This window comes from Canis lupus, chromosome 1, assembly GCF_011100685.1.
Source record: "Canis lupus familiaris isolate Mischka breed German Shepherd chromosome 1, alternate assembly UU_Cfam_GSD_1.0, whole genome shotgun sequence".
Lineage (NCBI taxonomy): Eukaryota > Metazoa > Chordata > Mammalia > Carnivora > Canidae > Canis > Canis lupus.
In genome coordinates, this window is record NC_049222.1 from 81163586 (window position 1) to 81178448 (window position 14863).

Genomic DNA, 14863 nt, shown 5'->3' on the forward strand with positions numbered 1-14863 from the left:
TTCCTTATCTCTGAATTTTCTATGTTGTGGGATAAACTTCTCATGGTTTAAATGATTTGCCCTTAGTCTTTTGTTATTTATAGCTCAGATCAAAGCAACTAATAAATTATACTGGGAAAAAGAGGATACTATAAAAAAAAAGAACAAGAACAAGTATGTTTGAACAGAGCCAAATAATTTTCTGTATGGACATTACAAACTTATTGAATAGGTTAAACAGCAGATAAGACTCAGCTCTGTGACAGTTAGTAAAATAGAAGATAGATCTGAGAAATCTTGCAAAATGCAGCATAAAGATATGAAAGAGAGTAATGGACTGAAAGATAGAATGAGATGTCTAACTCACATCTAAGTTCTCCAAAGGTAAAGACTAAAGAGAATGATGGGTGAATGGCAATATTTACTTATTTAATGATGCTTAATTTTCAATAATTGATGAAACATATCAATTCTAAGATGAGAGAAAAACAACGAATCTTGAGCTGGATGAACAAAAGTAATTCCTTAAAGGACACATTATAGTGAAAGGGAAAACAAAAGGGGAAAAACCTTGGTTGGAGAATAAAATGGAATTATCTATAGAAAAATATAGTGGCCTCTTTCTCAACAAATATCTTTCTGAGTACACAAACCACTGGCCTTCTTTCAAAACTCTTATTAGAACCCTCATTTTATTCAAGTATTGGATGGAGATTTCTTGATTAACCAGTCAAATCTAAGTCATTTACTCCTGTGATTTTATATATATATATAAAATATACATATTTTTATATATTTATATTTTACCCTTTAATGGTATCCTTGGATGAACATTCTTAATTTTAGTATGGTCTAATAATCAGTGTATTCATTTATAAACTAATTTTTACCCAACCTTAAGCTCATGAAGCTCTATTTTCTTTTAGAAATACTGTAGTTTTACTTTTGATGTATAGATCTTCAACCCACTTAGAATTAATTTTTTACATGATATGATATAATGACCAAGATTTTTTTTCACATATATTTTGACTCTTCACTGTTTTTTGAAAAGTCTACTCTTTGTCGTAAATCATATGACCATACTTTTGTGAGTCTGTTTCGTGACTTTCTGTTCTGCTTTATTTGGTTCTATTTGTGTGCCACAATCTCTTTTAGATTACTATAATTCTATAATAAGTCTTGATATCTGGTGGAGCCAGGTTATCAGAAGATCATTAAAAAACTATTGCAGTAGGACTGGAAGAGTTGATGGGGAGACAGCATACTGAATGCTGTGGTGTGCCACCAAGACACCCCCTTTAGGACTGAGAAACTTATTCCCCCAGATGCTGAAAATGCTGGTACATGATGAGTCTCAGTTGGGTCCTCTCTAGAAATTGCCATGTGTCAAAGAATGCCTGCTGTGTTCAGTGTAATACCACTCCCCAAGGGCAGCTTGCTTCCAATGAAATCACGACAATCAATGCTGAGGTCCATAGTCTAGACTTCTTGCCTCCAGGCTCAAGGCAAGGACCATCCCAGTTCCAGAATGCCCAAGGTCTTTGTTGCAATTCCTTCTTGTCCCTCTGCAAATTCTACTTCCTTTTATCCTTTGCTCTTTTTATCCCCAAAGAGTTCCCTAGTAAATTTTCTGCATGCAAATTTCCATCTCAGAATCAATTCCCAAATAACTTAACTTAAGCCACCCACAGGGGCCAGTTTAGAAGAAATAGAGGTGGTTGAAGAGTGAAAAAATTTAGTTATATATTTAAAGCAGTGCTAGTATGATTCCCTGATGGATTTGTTTTTTTTTTTGTTTGTTTTTTGGTTTTTTTTTTGTCGTTGTTTGTTTTTTTAAAGATTTTTTTTTTATTCATGAGAGACAGAGAGCAGCAGAGAAACAGGCAGAGGGAGAAACAGGCTCCCCTCAGGGAGCCCCATGTGGGACTTGATCCCTGAACTCTAGGATCACGTCCTGAGCAGAAAGCAGAGCTTAACTGCTGAGCCATCCAGGCATCCTGCCCTGATGGATTTGATGTAGGATGTGAGGGAAGGGGAATGGATAAAGTTGATTCCAAATATGACGCTGAGAAATTAAGTAAATGGAGGTGCCATTTATCAAGTAGGAGGATAACTGGGGAGAGAAGAATGTATGGATTCTACTTAAGAATTAGATATTGCACATTTCAGGGTGGCTCAGTTGATTGAGCATCTGACTCTTGGTTTTGGCTCATGTCATGACCTCATGAGTCATGAGATAGAACTGAGTCAGGATCTGCACTCAGTGGGGAGTCTGCTTGAAAGTTCTCTCCCTCTGTCCCTACCCTCACTCTCATGCTCTCTCTCTAAAATCAATCAATCAATCAATCAATCAATCAATCAATCAATCTTAAAAAAAGAATCAGGATCAAGCATTTTAGTACTGAGATACCTATTAAATATTCAAGAGGAATCTCAAAGATATAGTTGGATAAATAAGTCTGGACATCAGGGAAGAGGTTGGGACAGGCATGACAGCATTTAGCATGTTGCAGAAAATTTTAGAAAAATCTTTCTAAGGCAAACAACATATTAACAGATTAAAAAAAAAAGAAACATTTGACCATCTTTATAAGATATAAAGAGAAAAATTCATTGAAATCCAATACCAATTCATGGTTAAAAACTCTTTGCAAATTAAGAAGAGAAGGGGATTTCCTTACATTTAATGGACAAAAAGTATGTGCCAAAATAGCACAGCAAACATTACTCTCTTTCTTTTTAAAGATTGTATTTTTAAGTAATCTTTACATCCAATGTGGAGCTTGAACTTACAACTTCGATATCAAGAATCATATGGTCTACTGAATGAGCCAGCTAGGCGCCTCCAAACATCAGTTTTAATTGGGAAAATTTAGATGAATCCTGTTTAAAATGAGGCATAAGACAGGATATCAAATTTTATCACTCTGTTATCATTACACAAAAAGTGCCTTGCAGTAGGATAGAGTAAGAAGAATAAGAACTGAAAGTAAATTAATAAGAGGTTTGGCTGCATTTAAGCCAGATAGGAGGTTATTTTTCTCTCTCATAAAAGTAATTTAGAGATGGGTCATCCAGGGCTAATATGGTGGTTCTGTGAAGTCATCAACCACCAAGATATCCTCTGACTTTGTGTTTGCTATCCCAAATGCTTGATTTTCAATCTCAGCATTCCTCATATTCCAAGGTGCTTCCTTGAAAGTCAGCAATAAAGTCTATATTCCAGGTAATAAGAAGAAAGGATGTGATAAAAAGTTATCCCAAGCCAGCTGTTCTTTTTTTTTTTTTTTTTTTTTTATTTACGATAGTCAGAGAGAGAGAGAGGCAGAGACATAGGCAGAGGGAGAAGCAGGCTCCATGCAGGGAGCCCGACATGGGACTCGATCTGGGGTCTCCAGGATCGCGCCCTGGGCCAAAGGCAGGCGCCAAACCTCTGCGCCACCCAGGGATCCCCCAAGCCAGCTGTTCTTATTTGAAGGGTCTGTCCCACAAATCTTACACATCAATTTCTACATATAGTCACATGACTATATGACAAGAGAGGTGTTTTTTTTTTTTTAACTTTTATTTACTTAAGCAATCTCTACACCCCACGTGGGGCTCAAACTCATGACCCCAAGATCAAGAGTCACATGCTCTTCCAACTGAGCCAGCCAGAAACTCTGAGTTTTTATTTTTGTTGAAACTATTTTTCTCCTTAAAAATACTTGCTTCTATTCAGGAAGATATGAGAAATGTATATTGATGGAAATTCCTGGCTGTTGACTCAAATCCAGTCTCACTTTGTTTCTTAGCACATTGCCATCTAGCTAAAAGCTGGTTTACTAGCTTTCCTTATTGCTATATGGGCTCATGGCTAAGTTCTGGCTTTTGGAATGAGTAGAAGTGGTGTATGTAGTATCAGCTTCATTTAGTTAAAAGAAAAATCTCTTGCCCTGATTATTCCTTTTTCCCTTCCTGTTAGCTGTAATATGGACCTGCAACAACCGAGCTTTGAATATGCATTTGAAGACAATCCCTTAGGGATTGTCTATAGGAAAATTGGTTTTGCACATGGAAAGAAATGATACCAGATCCCTTCCTCGTACCATCCACAAATATAAATGTGAGATGGATAAAAGACATAAATGTGATAAAATAAATCAAAAACTTTTAGGGACAAAACCTCATAACCTCCAGATCAAAAGGGATTTCAGGATTTTGTATAGCTATTCCTTTCTAATTGCTAGATAGGATACTCTCGATATATGAATCACTGAATAAAGCCAATTAGAAATTCAAATAAAAACAATAAGACACAGAAGCAAAAATCATCAAAGAAAAGATTGAAAAAGTTGACAACACTAAACTTTAAAACTACTTAATGGTGAAGGAAAATGTAAACGTTTGAAAGACAAGATAGGCTTCTGGTTAAACTCTAATATTACAAACTATTCCTACTCATTACTAAGAAAACTACACAATGCAATAGAAATATGGATAAACATTTGCAAACCAAACCAATTCAGAAAAGAGAAAATTTTAATTGGCCAAGGACCAGACAAAATCAGCTCAGCCTTGCTGTTAATCACAGAAATGACAATTAGAACAACAGGTATTTTTCCTAATACCAATAAAGATTGTAAGATTGTAAACGTCTGATGGTATCACAGAAAAAGAAAGGCTTATTATCTATGAAAAGGGAAATTGTTGAATAAACTGGAGTAGATTTGTGCTATAAAATATTATGCAGTTCTTAAGAGCGTGAGGTAACTTTCTACATATGTAGAAAGAAGTCTCTAATATATTCTTTAAAGATTTTATTTATTTATTTGAGAGAGAGAGAGAGAAAGAGAATGCACATGAGTGGAAGGAGATGGGGAGGAAGGAGATGGGGAGAGAAAGAATCTCAGGTAAACTCTGTGTTCAGCACAGAGCCCGACAAGGTAGCTCAATCCCACGACCCCGAGAGCATGACCTGAGCTGAAACCAAGAGTTTGGATGCTTAACCAACTGAGCCACCCAGGCGCCCTGAAGTCTCTAATATTTTTAAATGAAAAAATCCTGTCTTAGAATAATAAGCATAGTGTAATCTCATTTTTATAAAAACCAAATAATCCTGCCTCTTGTAAGCAAGCAAACCCTTATAAGTGCACATAAAATGGAAACATTTATAGATATTAAGTGGGTCCATTTATTAAGGTAATTCCTGCATTACAACGTGGGAGCTTTCAGGAGGCTGTGAGCAATGTTCTTTCTGCTGTTGGCACTGCCATCCCATTTACTTGTTTTCCATTATTTATAAAATCTAATATGCAAGTTTTAGCTTTTATAGTAATATCATTCCCCAAGGACACAGTGATAAGTAGATGAGGCCTTAGCAAAGAGATGTGTACAAGCTTGAAAGTTCTTAGTGATTCTTTAATACCTATGTGAATGTTCCTGAAAGCTTTAAGAACATTTGTATCCAGATCTTCAAAATCTTGATTCTGCTGAGATTTTTGTTCACAAAATCATTTTGATTTTGTTCTGAGCTTGGGATAAACCATTATTCAGGAAGTTTTTAAAAAGGCTATTAATTTTAGAGACAGAGTCTGGCATGTGGCCAAGTCACTTTCTATCAGATGTTTGACACTTGAGTGGTAACATTAACTGGTTCATGCCATTAGGATGCTATTATTTAGTGCACCAGTAATGGGCTAAATGATTCTCAGTGTAATGCCTATTCCCAGGGAGATTCTTAAGAAGAATAGAGTTCATTATGCTCACTGATGCTATAAGATTAGGAATCAAAGGAAAAACAGAGTAATCACAGGGAGATATACAAGTGGTAAAGGGACAAAGATATAAGGCAGCTTAATGCAATTGAAAATACACTCTGCCTAGTGGTGCTAGAGACCTTTGCTAGAGACCAAGTTGTACCACTAGCTGTGTAAGTATGCTGGGCCTCCTCATCTGAAAATGAAGGATTAGATTATGAATTTCTTAGCCAATTTTTCTCCAGTTCCTAAGTTACCATGAAGCTTTCTCAGGGACAGAGATGGGAAAGGCTACGCGGAAGGCTAACAAAGGTGGAGTTCTAGTCTTCTCGGGCCTGATAAAACCAGAACAGCCCTGCTTCTCTCCATTTTGTACACTAGTGTTCTATGTAATATTTAGTTTGAAATAACAGACTTTAAAAACCTCTCCATTGTGGTATGCCTGGGTGGCTCAGTGGTTAAGCGCCTGCCTTTGGCTCAGGGAGTGATCCTAGAGACCTGGGATCGAGTCCCACATCGGGCTCCCTGCATGGAGCCTGCTTCTCTCTCTGCCTCTCTCTCTCTGTGTCTCTCATGAATAAATAAATAAAATCTTTTAAAAATGAAAAATAAAAACCTCTTCACCAGATTATTTCTTTGTTCCCAACTAGTTCTCAAAATTCTCTGGTTGCAAGTATAGATGGAAGATATCACAGTGGACTTTACCAAATTCACAATTATCACTTTGTCGAAGGAGTGTTTCCCAAAGTGCATTCTCTGGAACTCTGGTGTTAATAGAAAAAAAAGAGGGGGCGGGCAACTATCTGGAAAAATATGTTTCATAAAATCTTAACTATAGGGACACCTGGGTGACTCAGCAGTAGAGTGTCTGCCTTTGGCCCAGGGTGTGATCCTGGAGTCCCGGGATCGAGTCTCACATTGGGCTCCCTACTTGGAGCCTGCTTCTCTCTCTGCCTATGTCTCTGCCTCTCTCTCTCTCTCTCTCTCTCTCTCTGTCTTTTATGAATAAGTATATAAAATCTTTTTTAAAAAAAACTTAACTATAGGACTTCTCAGAGCCATTTATGTGTTTATGAACAATGTGAGCTTTAGACAGGCTACTATAACACTTCTCCATACTTCTTGATGCTTTATCCTATGTGACCTGTTTCCCACTGAGCTCCTTCTCCATTACCCTTACACAAATATATTACAAAGTTCTATAGTAATTACCTTGCAAGATCTCTCTACAACATTCATCATCTTCATTCTCACTGCCAACCAAAGCCATACAAAAGGAGCAGTCCCATATGTTTAACTGCAATCTAATTAGATTCTCTTTCCCAGGAAATAAGGTTGGGAAACAAGGTAAATGTGATGTGATGAAAGGGAAGCTTTGAGCAAATGGAACAGATAAATGGAATGTAGAGAAAGAGAAGAGGAAAATCAGGTGTAATGAGAAGCAGAAATGAATGATCTCATGTCAATGAGGAGAAGGGGCAAAGTAGCTGTTTCTTTTCTTTTTTTTTTTTATTTATGATAGTCACAGAGAGAGAGAGAGAGAGAGAGAGAGAGAGGCAGAGACATAGGCAGAGGGAGAAGCAGGCTCCATGCACCGGGAGCCCGATGTGGGATTCGATCCCGGGTCTCCAGGATCGCGCCCTGGGCCAAAGGCAGGCACCAAACCGCTGCGCCACCCAGGGATCCCAAAGTAGCTGTTTCTATGTCTGGTGACTCCTGCTCTAGAGTTCAGTTCCTGGCTGTACTTCTTTCCTTGCTTCATGTTTCTTCCCCAGTTCTGTGTGTGATGATCCTCTTCCTCCTTGTTGTCATTCTCTAATTCTACTTCTCTTGTGCTGACCATTGTGCTGGTATTAATAACAGAGGACTCTGTTTTGAAAATATTCCAGAATCAGAATTCAAATCCCAACATAGCAGTATTTCTAGGACCCATCACAAGTGTATTAAGAAAATTTTGCAGAACTGTATTTCATAAAAAAAAAAAACAAGGATCTCAAAAACGTGTAAATATCATCTCTTTCTTGCCATTTGTATAGGTTTCATAATGATGCTCCGCCCCCCCGCAAAAAAAAAAAAAAAGATATATTGAGGTCTTCATCTCCAGTACCTTAGATTGTGATCCTATTTGGAAAGAGGGTTTTGCAAATGTAATTAGTTAAGATGAGGTCATTCCAGAGTAGGGTGGGCCCCTAGTCCAATACAACTGGTGTCCTTTTAAGAAGATGGCAGTGAGGGGTGCCTGGATGGCTCAGTGGGTTAAGTGCCTGCCTTCAGCTCAGGTCATGATCCCAGTCCTGGGATCAAGCCCTGCATCCGGCTCCCTGCTCAATGAGAAGTCGGCTTCACCCTTCCCTCTGCCCCTCTCCTCTGCTTGTGGTCTCTCTCTCTCTCTTTTTTTTCTCTCTTTTTCAAAAAAAAAAAAAAAAAAAAACCTTAAAAGAAGATGGTAGCCAAGACTGTGAAGACATGTAGGGAGAAAATAGCCATATAACAATGGCAGCAAAGATCAGAGTGATGCATCCAAAAGCCAAAGAATGCCAAGGATGCTGGCAAACACTAAGAGCTATAAAAGCAACGAAGGATTCTTCCCTAGAGCCTTGAAATAGATAACATGTTCCTGCTGATGTCTTGATTTCAGATTTCTAGCCTTCAGAACTGTGAAGTTTATTTCTGTTGTTTCAAGATACCAGGGTTTTTTTTTTTTTCTTAAGATTTTGCATATTTATTTGAGAGAGTACGTGCACAAGCAGGAGGAGGGGCAGAGGGAGAAGGAGAGTCCCCACTGAGCAGGGATCCAGACACAGGGCTCAATCCCAAGATCCTAGGATCATGACTTGAGCCAAAGGCAGATACTTATCCTACTGAGTAACCCCAGCACCCTACCACCAGGTTTTTTTTAAATCAAGTTTTTAATTTTAATCCAGTATACTTAATATATAGTGTTACTAGTTTCAGATCTACAGTATTGTATTTCAGCGATCCTATACATTACTCAGTGCTCATCATGATAAGTGCATTCCTTAATCCCCATGACTTGTTTCACCCATCCCTCCACCGACCTCCCCTCTGGTGACCCAACAGTTTGTTTTCTATAGTTGAGAGTCTGTTCCTTGGTTTGTCTCTCTTCCTCTCTCTTTTTCCTTTGTCTTGCGTCTAAAATTCCATATATGAAGAAAATCAGATATTTGCCTTTTCTGACCTATTTCACTTGGCATCCATGTTGTTGCAAAGAGCAAGTTTTTATTCTTTTAATGGCTCAGTAATATTACATTGTATATGTATACCACATCTTCTTTATTTATTCATCAACTGATGGACACTTGGGCTGGCTCCATATCTTGGCTATTATAAATAATGATGATAATTAATATAAGGATGCATGTATCCCTTAGAATTAGTGTTTTTGTATTCCTTGGGTATTGCTCAATAGTGCAATTGCTGGGTAATAGGGTAGTTCCATTTTTAACTTTTTGAGGAATCTCCATACTATCTTCCACGGTGGCTGTACCAGTTTACATTCCCACCAACAGTGTATGAGGGTCCCTCTTTCTCCACTTGTCTCTTGTGTTGTTGATTTAGGGCTTTAATCCATTTTGGGTTTATTTTTGTATAGGGTGTAAGAAAGTGGTCCAGTTTCATTCTTTTGCATGTAGCAGTCCAGTTTTCCCAGCACCATTTCTTGCAGAGACTCTCTTTTTCCTACTGCCTCTTTGAAGATTAATTGACCTTATAATTGTGAGTTTATGGGCAGCCTGGGTGGCTCAGCAGTTTAGCACTGCCTTCAGCCCAGGGCCTGATCCTGGAGACCTGGGATCGAGTCCCGCATCAGGCTTCCTGCATGGAGCCTGCTTCTCCCTTTGCCTGTGTCTCTACCTCTCTCTCTGTGTGTCTCTCATGAATAAATAAATAAAATCTTAAAAATAATAATAATAATAATTGTGGGTTTATTTCGGGGATTTCTATCCTGTTCCATTGATCCAGGTGTCTATTTTTATGCCAGTACCATACTGTTTCAATTACTACAGCTTTGTAATATAACTTGAGGTCTCGAATTTTGGTACCTCTAGTTTCTGTTTTGCTTTATCAAGATTGCTTTGGCTATCCGGGGTCTTTTGTAATTCCATGCAAATTTAAGGACTGTTTGTTCTAGTTCTGTGAAAAATGCTGTTGGTGTTTTGATAGGAATTGCATTAAATTTGTAGATTGCTTTGGGTAGTGTGGATATTTTAACAGTATTTGTTCTAATCCACGAGCAGGATTATCTTCTCATTTGTTTCTGTTATCTTCAATTTCGTTCATCAGTATTTTATAGTTTTCAGACTACAAGTCTTTCACCTCTTTGATTAGGTTTATTCCTAGGAGGGATGCCTAGGTGGCTCGGTGTTTGATCGTCTGCTTTTGGCTCAGGTAGTGATCCTGGAGTCCTGGGATCGAGTCCTGCATCAGGCTTCCTGCTCAGCAGCAGGGAGCCTGCTTCTCCCTCTGCCTGTGTCTCTGCCTCTCTGTGTCTTTCAAGAATAAATAAATAAAATCTTTTTAAAAAAAGTTTATTCCTAGGCATTTTACTGTTTTTGGTGCAATTGTAAATGGGATGGCTTTCTTAGTTTCTCTTGCTGGTGCTTCATTATTAAGATATAGAAATGAAATAGATTTCTGTGCATTGATTTTGTATCCTATATCTTTACTGAATTCATCTATCGGTTCTAGAAGTTTTTTGATGGAGTCTTTTAGGCTTTCTATATATAGTATCATGTCATCTACAAATAGTGAGAGTTTTACTTTTCCTTACCAATTTTTGATGGCTTTTATTTCTCTTTGTTGTCTGATCATGGCTAGGATTTCCAGAGCTATGTTGAATGAAATGATGAGAGTGGACATCCCTGTTTTTTTCCTGATCTTAGGATAAAGCTCTTTGTTTTTCCTCATTGAGTATGACATTAGGTGTAAGTTTTTCATAAATGAATTTATTACATCTTCCAAACCTACTTTGTTGAGGGCTTTTATCATGAATGGATGTTGTACTTTGTCAAATGCTTATTCTGCATGAGTTGAAATGATCATATGGTTTTTATCCTTTCTCTTGTTGATGTGACATCTCACAGTGATTGATTTACAAATATTGACCCACCCTTGCATCCTGGAAGTAAATCCCACTTGGTCATGGTGAATGATTTTTTAATATATTGTTGGATTTGATTCATTGGTATTTTGTTGAGGATTCTTGCATCTTTATTCACGAGAGATATTGCCCTGTAGTTCTCTTTCTTTGTGGTTGTCTATCTGTTTTGGTATCAGGGTACTGCTTGCCTCACAGAATGAACTTGGAACATTTCCTTTTTCTTCTATTTTTTTGGAATAGTTAAAGAAGGGTAAGTATGAAGTCTTCTTTAAATGTTTGATAGAATTTGCTTATGAAGCTGTCTGGTACTGGATGTTTATTTGTTGGGAATTTTTTGATTACTAATTCAGTATCACTGCTAGTAATCGGTCCATTCAATTACTTCTTGCTTAGTTTTGGTAGGTTATATGTTTCTAGGAATTTATCTACTTCCTCTAGGTTGTCCAATTTTTTGGCATACAATTTTTCTTAATATTCTATTACAATTGTTTGTATTTCTGTGTTGCTGGTTGTTACTTCTCTTTCATTTGTGATTTTGTTTATGTCCTTCCTCTCTCTCTCTCCTCTTTGAATGAATCTGGCTAGAGGTTATCAATTTTGTTGATTTTTCCAGAGAAATAGCTCCTGGTTTTGTTGATCTGTTTTATTGTGGGTTTTTTTTTTTTTTAAGTTTCTATATCATTTATTTCTGCTCTAATCTTTTTGTTTCTCTCTTACTGCTGGCTTTGAGTTTTGAGTTTTTGCTCTTCTTTTTCTAGCTCCTTTAGGCATATGATTAGATTATTTATTTGAGATTTTTGTTGCTTTTTGAGATAGGCCTGTATTGCTGTAAATATCTCTCGGAACTTAGATGCTTTTGCTGTATTCTAAAGATCTTGGACTGTTGTGTTTTCGTTTTCATTCATCTCCATACAATTTTTTATTTCTTGATGACCCATTCATTGTTTAGTAACATTTTATTTAACCTCTATGTAGGGCAGCCCCGGTGGCGCAGCAGTTAGGTGCCACCTGCAGCCTGGGGTGTGATCCTGGGGACCTGGGATCGAGTCCCACATTGGGCTCCCTGCATGGAGCCTGCTTCTTCCTCTGCCTGTGTCTCTGCCTCTCTCTCTTTGTCTATGAATAAATAAATAAAATCTTTAAAAAAATAAATAAATAACCTCTATGTATTTGTGCTCTTTCCAGATTTTTACTTGTGGCTGATTTCTAATTTCATAGCATTATGGTCAGAGAAGATGCACAGTATGACTTTGATCCTTTCAAATTTGTTGAGACTTGTTCTGTGGCCTAATATGTAATCTATTCTGGAGAATGTTCTGCGTATTGTGCCATTTTAAGATGAAATGTTCTAAATATATCTGTTAAATCCATCCAGTCCAGTGTACCCTTCAAAGCTCCTGTTTCCTTGTTGATTTTCTGTTTGGATGATCTATTGATGTAAGGGGTGGGAGTAGGGTTAATGTCCCCAACTATTATTGTATTACTATCAATTAGTTACTTTATGCTTGTTATTAATGGTTTTGTGTATTTGGATGCTCTCCTATTGGGTGCATAGTTATTCATAATTGTTATATATTCTAGTTAGATTATCTGCCTTACCATTATACATTGTCCTTCTTTGTCTCTTATTATAGTCTTTGTTTTAAAGTATATTTTGTCTGATACCAGTATTGCTACCCTGGCTTTCTTTTGACACCCATTTGCATGGTAAGTGTTTTCCTATCGCTTTGCTTTGACTCTGCAGATGCCTTTAGGTCTGAAATGAGTGTCTTGTAGGCAGCATATAAATGGGTCTTGTTTTTTTATCCATTCCGTCACCCTGCATCTCTTGACTGGAGTTTTTAGTCCATTTACATTCGAAGTAATTATTGATAAATATGTATTTATTGCCATTTTGTTACTTGTTTTGTGTTTGTTTTTGTAGTGTTTCTCTGATGCTTTCTTCTCTTGCTCTCTTTTATGGTTTGCTGCCATTCCTTAATGATATATTTGGATTTCTTTCTCTATTTCATTACATATCTATTACTAGGTTTTGATTTGTGGTTACCATTAGGTTTGTATATAACATCTTCGGTATGCAGCAGTCAATACTAAGTCAATGATCACCTAATTTTGAACTCATTCATTATGCCTCTTCCCCATACACTTTATGGTATATGGTGTGATATTTTACATACTTTTATTTTGTGAATCCTTTGACTGATTTTTACAGTTCTACTTCTTTTTACTGCTTTTGTGTTTCCTACTTTTGATACTCTTACTTATGGTCTTTCCTTTCCACTCAGAGTCCTCTTTTACATTTCTTGTAGAACTGGTTTAGTTGTAAACTAAACTGAACTCTTTTAGCTTTTGTTTGTTGGAGAAACTCTTGGTCTCCCCTTCTGTTCTGAATGACAGCTTTGGTGGATAGAGTATTCTTGGCTGCAGATTTTTCCCTTTCCGCACTTTAAATATATCATGCCACTCTGTAAGCCACCAGTTTTTGGTACTTTGTTACAGCAGTGCTAGGAAATAAATAAGCCACTATTCTGGAGGTCCAAGTCTGAGAGCTGTCAGTTACTCCTAGCCAAGGCTTGAGTTAGTTTGGGAGTACTTAGACTCAAAGTACTTAGCAGCCAACATCAAAGAGATCGCCATGCAGGTGGATAGGGAAGAAGACAGCCCTGCTAGGCTCCTTCATTCCCCTTCGTCCACAGCAAATCCTTCCTGGACCATATGAAGGCTGGTGGTGGTGGTAGGGGGCTTCCTCTAACTTTTCCTCACTCCCTCCCTATTCCCTCCCTGTCCCCACTGTCATTACCCAATACCACAATCACCAATATGTGTGTTTTCAAACAAAATTTAATTAAAAGAGTCTTAATATCACAGTCATCAGTATATCATTTGGAAATACAACCACTTGAGATGATGGATAAGCAGCTTATAGATTTGGGCCAAGTAGTTAAAGGCCATTTGTCCTAGGCCATGGCCCCTTTAACATCTCTTGAGGTTGCCTCTCAGGCATCCTTAGTCTCTCTGTTCTTTCCCTACAGTTTGAGGCTATTTCCCCCTAATGCAGCCATTCTCACTTGCCACTCTGGTTTACCAGTATGGCTCTGTGTGTATCAGAAAGTAGGTTTGCTTTCCCAGCTGACTCCAAACTGTTTATACACTGAATCAATGTCCTGTTCTGTGGAAACTTCCACCCCTGGTGAACATCTGCTTCCTTGAGTGCTGAGAATAGATTTGGTTAGAGTAGGGAAAGAAAAAAAACAGTCCATCTAGTAAAAGCCAGATTACCTCTCCAAAGCAGGTTGGATAAATGCCATGACAGATCACAGGTTAGGGCTTCCAAGTATGCTAACAAGCCTCTGCTCCTCTGGCTGTGTCATTAGAAGGACTTCAGGTTTCTGACTTCCACCTGTCACAACCAATTTGCTCTCTGGAGTAATCTGATTCAGTTATAAAATAAGTAAAGTGGATACATAAAAAAAGAGTCTAGAAGGAAACAGCAAAATGGCAACTATGGTTTTCTCTAAGATGTAGAACTAAGAGCGGTTTTTACTTTTTTTTTCTACCTTTCTGAATTGCATGACTTTTTAATTTTTTAACAGTAATAAATTTTAGGTTTAAAACCAGGCAAATAGGGGCACCTGGGTGGCTCAGTGGTTGAGCATCTGCCTTTGGCTCAGGTCGTGATCCTGGGGTCCTGGGATTGAGTCCCGTATCAGGATCCCCACAGGGAGCCTGCTTGTCCCTTTGCCTACGTCTCTGCCTCTCTCTTTGTGTCTCTCATGAATAAATAAATAAAATCTTAAAAACTAAAATTAAAAACTAAAAATAAATAAAACCAGGCAAATAAAGCTGTCTCACGTTTGAAGGCAACAACCACCAACTCAATGCAGAAGAGTGATTGATATGCTGATTTACCTTAGCTAAAGAGAAAATTTCTTAATTAGCCAGTAAATAAAAAGAAAACAGAAAATCAACTATTAATGTGTCTACTTACCAGCATTGGTTGTTAAAATGCTGGGTTCATGGCAAG